Here is a 7,263-nt window from a genome sequence, read left to right as displayed (position 1 = left end):
AAAGCTGAGGCATGCAGACAGAACAGTGTCCTCCCACCTTCACTGTCTGAGGGTCACGTGAAGAGTCAAGAAGTATTTTCCTTAATAGTGAGGAGACTTCCTCTGTGCAGAGCAGACCCCCACCCCACCCCCACACACCCTGCCAGAGTGTGACTGACAGCTGATGCAACCTCCCAGCGTTGCCAAAGGGGACATCTCTCCGGAGATGAGGGGGATTTGGGTGGGGGTGGGGGAAGTGGGTTGGAGGGGCTAGTCCAGGCAGTCCAGAGGATGATGTCACTGCTCCTGAATTAGTGATCACTGGAGGGAATGGAGGAGTTAAAAAAAAAAAGGGTCGCCCAGGGGTCGTGTTTGTGTGGTTGCAGAGCGTATACATCAAGCTAGGAGACGCCCTCTTCCTTAAGCAGGCACAAAGGATTTTCAGAAAACAATTCCTTATGGCGAAGTACTGCTGGAAGAAAAGCAAACTGGTTTAAATGCTTTGATGTTTTCTTTGATATCTGGGTTTTTTTCCAGGACTAATGTATAAGAGTAAGTTTAAGTGTTTGTAGAGTTTCTTAGTTTGGGGAACGCAGCTTGTTTTTCCCCAGTGTATGGTCAGTGTCAAGTTGGAATACATGCTTTCAGCACTACACATGGTTTTATTTTACAGTATAGGTCCTTAGTGAATGGGTGTTTGTCGAGTGGAAAATGCACCAAGTAGTGTTTGAGTGGAAGTTGAGGGGCAGTTAGCACCAGTGCCTGCCATCAGAGCGGCAGTGGTATTGGCAGGGAGCCGCTCCGGCAGTGGGCTACAGAGAGACGACGACGACGACGATGATGATGATCACGATCACGATGCCTGTGATGATGAGTTCTCCAGCTGTGGCCAGTTGGACTTGAGCTCAGGGAGAGAGAGAGAGAGAGAGTGGAAGAGGGATTTCACAGAGAAGGAATGGAAAAATGAACCTTAAAAAAAAACAAAAGCAGTGAATTAGGATCTAGGGAGGAGACTTAGAGAATCTGTTCCACTGGATAAGAGTATCTGGAATACCGCTCCCAGTCATATTTGGGCGGGGAGAATTAATAGAGGCCAACGCTGATGTATCATAGCTGAGAATAAAAGATTTTGGATGGGAGTATTATGGAAGGGCTTTTATGGTCTAGTCAATCGAAGCGTATAAAAAAAAAAAAAGCCAGTCATGCCACACAGAGCACAAAACATGGGTGTGAACCCTTTTTTTTTTCCCTCTCTCCATTCCCCAGGTGATTGACAGAGCTATTCATACAAGAGCTGTGTGACGATGGGGTGTGTTTTCTCTGCTTTGGAGCTGCAAAAGATGAATTATAAACAGAAACAATTACCTTTCAAATTTGATTTATGTTGGTTTAACAAGCTCTGGTCCATCCATAGCACTGGTCAAAATCTTAATTCAACTGTAATGACACCACTTTATACAAGTGAAACTGTTTATTTATTAGGTAAAACAACATTCCAAGATGAAAGCTTCTGTCGGGATTGAACAGATTATAAATCACTAGATTATTTCTGAGTGATTTCTGTTGATTTTAGGTCCTAAATCTATTAGGACCTATTTCAGTTTCACATATTAGCATCATTTCAACGTGTATAGGATATCCGTGCCTGTTTTTCCACTTTAGTGTCTGTATCTGGCTGCGTTACCAGGCACCAGATAAGTATTTGGGTTACAGGAATCCTGTTACATGTCATTTATTGCACCCAATCCCTGGCTGTTGTATTGGTGCCATGTTGCTGACACTTTGTGCAAGATAGTGTTTGCCCGCAGCACTAATGAACTGCTGTCAGCATCCCCACTTTTTTTGTGAAATTTCCTCCCTGACTTCTATTTCTACAGAATCTGCAACATTACGCAGCATTAAAGTGACAAACGCCAACGCCATGTGCCCCAGTTTGAAGGATTTAGGCGGAGATTTTAATGTGCCTTCACAGCTTTCTGTCAACCAAAGGTTTAGCGTCCCCCTTTTTTCCCCCCTTCTCCCGTTCTTCCCACTTGTCACCACTGTGTGCTATTTGGTTAAAGCTTTGCATGTGCATCAGTTGAGTCTGATTAGTGAGCGATGTGTCAGGGGGGTGTCTGAAAACATCCTCATAGGGAAGGGTATTTCCTCATTTAGTGCTCGCTTTGTTGATGTAGGCTGCAAATGTCATCGTCTAACATTTTGTTGTCACGCATTAAATGTCCATTAGTTGATATTGTGTGTAGTTTCAAGTGACCTTACCGTAGCTGATCTCATCGAGCATAACTTCTTAAATGAACAGTGAATGCCTACATGTACAGTATATTAAAAAAATATGTGCTGATGTTCATTCAGAAACATAACCCCAGGTGTGATGTAATCATGCCTGAATCTCATTTATGAGCACCTCAAGTAACGGTATCACATATTGTTGGTGTGAAGAAACTGTCATGGTTTCCAAGGAGATAGTTTTTTTTTATGTCTGTATGTATTTCATATAAGACTAGTGTAAGACATTCACTTTTGCAGTTTAGCCACTTAAATATGTAAAAAAGAAAAAAACATCCTCAATACTTAAATGTGTTACTTGATATACAAATACAGAATTACATATTCCCTACATAGATATTGTTATAAACTGGGATCTTTTTCATTTTACAACAATGAAGCCGCATGAGCAGAGCCTTGTAGCTGTACAGAAATGGTTTTAAATCTGCTTAAAAAAGACATCAGAGTCAGTTGTGACAGATATTATCAAGAGATTGTTTATCAAACTATTTTTTTCACGATCGAGAACTAGCGCAGCCGGAGCTATTTTTGTTCCTTGACTGCCAAACAAGCCTGAGATAATCTTGAATCTTAAAAGGTCGATGTCTTGATAATATTCAGAACAATGGCGCATGTTTCTTAACTTTGGTGCTTTTGTGCTGCTTACATTTCTATGGTGTTCTTTGTCTCACAAAGCTTTGTTCTGTATGAGAGAGAGTGAAGAAAACAGATCCATGCTGTGGAATGATAAAAGGCAGTGCTGTGAAAAAATTTAATGTCATGCTCTTAATACTGTTTTTATGGAGGGGAGATCGTCTTCAGGTGTAATAATTTAGAAGAGTTTATTAGAGTGTTCAAAAGACGTAATAAACAACATAAAAATGATAATGTCTGTCTCAATTTTTGCTACAATGTGATTATAATGCAGCTTAAATTGGGACATTAACATTCTCTGATAGACAGCAGATGATTCATGCATGGAAACAGCAGTGGTAGGTTTGCATGATGCTTGTGCGCCACCTGGTGGCCTTTTGTATTGTTAGAGTTGCTGGCACCACCCAGGCCAATCACAAATGAGACTTTCAACAAAACTTGGTCACATTTTGGTCACTTTATTTGAAATCATTTTTGAAAAATGATACTGTGATTACAATATTGTCAAAATAAAATGCTCTATTCATTCTATATACAAAATACTTATTCACCAGGGAGGGTGGGGTAAACCTTTTTGTTCAAGTGTACCCATTAATCACATCAATCAACCCACTGTCGAAGTAGCACGCAGGATCTAACAGACCATGCGAGACAAAGTGGGCTTGTGTTGTCGTTGCGTAACTTTGGGGTAAGTCGAGCCAAATCTCACCACAGCCTTACAGTAGCTGACCTTGGTTTGTTCCGCCACAGTCACAACAGAACAGCAGGAGCCTTCTCTTGAGCTCTACCAGCTTTGGTCCTCATGCCAGTGGGGCCCCACATGATTCCCATGAGGCAAAAAAAATTACAAGTAACAGGAAAAAAAACAAAAGCTATATGGAAAAAAAACGCACATTTTTTTTGTAAGATAATACCACAGCAAGCAATAAAGATGCAGTGTTTATAGATACAAGTATTTCACAGCCCTGCTGATATCCAACACAAAGTAGTTACTACTTATCACGGAATATATCTGTATAGATAAAGTTGTGGTTTTCTTAAGATGTACAAAAAGCAAAGTGCAATAATTTACTTACAGTTTTAAAAACCGTTAAGTTTTAAGGCTTGATCAGTGAATGATTTCAAGTGCTGAGGAATACATAGCAGAGACCCCTCTTCAGGGTGAGTCTGTAGATCTGCGTAGCGCTATAGAGTTGAAAGTATATGCTGCTATCAGTGATCTGAGTATGAAACGGAGAGAGCTAACACTGGAACAACTTCTCTTTAAAAATAGAGCAAGTCGCTTATGGCACCGGGCAGGTGGGTCATCACCTGCTCTCTGATCCACCAGTGTGGCTCCATAGGGTTGTATCGCGTGTAAGGATGCTTGGACCATGATGGCGTCTGTGATGTCATCCAAACAGGGGCCACCTCCTTTTGTCCGCTGTTGCAGTAAGAGCGCATCAGAGCCATGTGGTGCTCGAAGTGGGCTTTCCCGTAATCCTCCTTCACGTTCGGGGACGCCTCGTTCCACAGCTTGTTGGCCGTGGTGGCCACGATGTCACGGGTCAGGATGCGGTGGCCACGATGAAGTTCCCCGGTTCGATTATAGACACTTTGACTCCCCAGGTTTTCATCTCATAGCGCAGGCAGTCAGAAAAAGCTTCCACGCCATATTTAGATACACAGTAAGGGGACCGCATGACATTTCCCATCCTCCCATACATGCTGGCCAGGTTCACAACTCGGCCTGCAGTCAGAGGTACAGGGCATCAGAAATGAACTCAAGATTTTATACTCTGCTTCAACCAATGCTCTTAGGGATATCCACTTTAAAAACAAATGTTGCATCATGTAAATATTATCTGATGGTTCATTTACAGTTAATGCAGCTCTAATGTAAAATGAAATAAAAGGCCTTTAAGTGCAGCTTTTACTCAGTGCCTGCTAAACCTCCAGGTCCATAGTTCAACAGTCTTTAGAGACATTCTTAACAGGAGCTTGGCCTGAAGCTCTGCTCAGCTAAGCAAAAAATGACTACATCACTGTTTCTGGATGAGTCACTTATTACCAGCTTAATAAAAGCAGTGCCCTACCACACTGCAGCTCTGTTGGCCACTGATAAGCTTTCCCCAAGAAAACTTGTTTGACATTTGCATATTCTGAATAGCAAGCATTCAAGCTTTCTATTTGCTTTCTCCACCACTTTTAAACTATCTCTCAGGTTATTATTGCTCCTAAACTGTGGCGTAACTAGCAGTCACAGCACCAGCACTTCTAGAAATGTATTAAAAATGTATTTAAATGTCATTTAAATGCACACATTTTAGTCTGGATTTTACATGAATTAATTACTTTTTATTCAACATTTAATTTTACTTTTCACTGAATTTTTAATTTACTGTATGCTTCTTGTTGAAGCACTTTGTTATTATACAAAGAAAAGTGCTACACAAATGAAGTTATTACGATATAGAATACAATATGAATATTAAATGTTTCTTTTCACATTCTGGGGAAGGCTTTAATTTGTCTTTAAATGTCAGGCTTGTTTGCATTGTTAGCATTCCTCATATCATGGGACACAACTTAAAGGTTGGCTGCACCGTTTTCTTTCAAATAGGAATTCTAACAATGTTTCTAATCCATCATAAAGAAACTTAGGGAAAGAAATAAAGTAAAATCCAAGGTGCTTGTCCCTTTAAGATTTTAGCATTTTGGCATTTTGGACACTATTTAACTTATATGATGTTTATATGTCACAAGTTGATAATGTGTAAAAAAGTGTGATTTTCCAGCTGCTGACCTCTGGCCCTGCGGATTAGTGGCAGAACAGCTTTGGTGACCCTGATGGTCCCCCACAGGTTTGACCTCTGACACCTGCTTGTAGGTGTCCATGGACGTAAACTCTACTTCTCCAAACGTCGACACACCAGCATTGTTCACCACTGCCCACAGACCTGGGTCATAAACAGTGATAGTAAGTCACAGAGGATTAAGTCTGTGAATGAGTGCACATTTATCTTTTTTTAATCTATGTTAGTGAAGACAGAAGCCGATGCAGTACTGCTGTTTACCTCTTTCAGAGTCCTCCAGGTTGTCTTTGATATATTCCACGGCCTGGTTCACCTGCTCCTCACTGCAGACATCCAGCTGGACTACCCTCATGCGATCTGAATGAAATTCCTCCAGCTCCTTTGCACCCTCTCCACTTTTATCCTGCAGGGACGACAGGTCAGTTACAACAACTCATGTTAATACTGAATGTCAACAACCTCAAAAAACAGGGAACTATACAAGCCTCCTGATCTGCTGCTAGTTTACTGGGTACACCTAGCTAAATGTGTGAGTGTGTATGAAATGGCACGTGAATGCATGTTTAATCCATACCTTCAGAAGACATCCAGCAAAGACAGTGAAGCCCAGCCTGTGCAGATGTTTGGCGAGTGCATTGCCAAATCCGCTGTCACAGCCTGTGATGAACACAGCTTTCCCCTTCACCTGCAAGAGAGGGACAAAACACAGAAAGGCTTGAGTCACATGAACATATACAAGAGCAGAGTGGAAGAGCTTACATAATGCCTGCAAGCAATTTTATATACTAAAACAGATAAGTGTAGAAATGTTAATAAGAATGTCATTCAAATTAACTTTTGCAAAAAAGCATTTCACTACTGACAGCAGAATCTATACTATTAATACACGAGAATAGCGTTATCCAGTGTAACAATATCGTATTTCCTCTAAGTCTAACTGTAGGATTTCTTGTTAGTAAAGTTAATTAGTGTTATTACATTTTCAACTTAAGAATCTGCGTGATATTTGTGTTCCTGTTGATTGTGTCATAGCATTATATAAAGAGCGACAATTCACGTTGGTGTTCAAAACCAGTCCATGTTGTACCATTACCTCCACCAAACCTCTAGGAATTCGGGGGCGTCGCAACATACAACACAAAACCTAGATACAGCACAACTATGCACTCGGTAACGCTCGTCTCCGGTAATCCCAACATCCTCATAACCGCGTTTTAGTAGAGCAGGTAGTCCAAAACCCAACACGACTGTCAGGAATACTGAAAATGACACGAGAAGTGCCACTCGGAACAACGGAGAGCGGGGCCATCTTGACGGAATGGAGTGTTTACTTTCCTGGCGAAGCGGTCTACATCACCCACCGCGGGGTCACGGCACGCCCCCGTATCAGATAGCCAGAATTCCCTGGGCTGCGTTCAAATTCACGGAAAGTGGCAAATTCGGTTTGAAAGTATGTTATTTGAAAATAAGCCCTTAGATACCCTGTACGCGCTCGGGTGCTGTTTATGAATGTGTTATTGCCATAATGGACAGGCTAACTCAGCCCCATTACACTGTTCTTTCTATT

At 41.5% G+C, this 7,263-nt stretch overlaps 1 pseudogene; it reads right to left on the bottom strand.

Annotated features, from left to right (window-relative positions):
* Positions 1 to 3,650: 3,650 nt before the first annotated feature.
* Positions 3,651 to 7,005, bottom strand: LOC108902403 (D-beta-hydroxybutyrate dehydrogenase, mitochondrial-like; annotated as a pseudogene).
* Between the last annotated feature and the right edge of the window lie 258 nt (positions 7,006 to 7,263).

Source organism: Lates calcarifer, unplaced genomic scaffold, assembly GCF_001640805.2.
Source record: "Lates calcarifer isolate ASB-BC8 unplaced genomic scaffold, TLL_Latcal_v3 _unitig_481_quiver_2746, whole genome shotgun sequence".
Classification (NCBI taxonomy): Eukaryota; Metazoa; Chordata; class Actinopteri; family Centropomidae; genus Lates; species Lates calcarifer.
The sequence above is the reverse complement of the archived record's forward strand: the minus strand, read 5'-3'. Positions and strand labels throughout refer to the sequence as shown.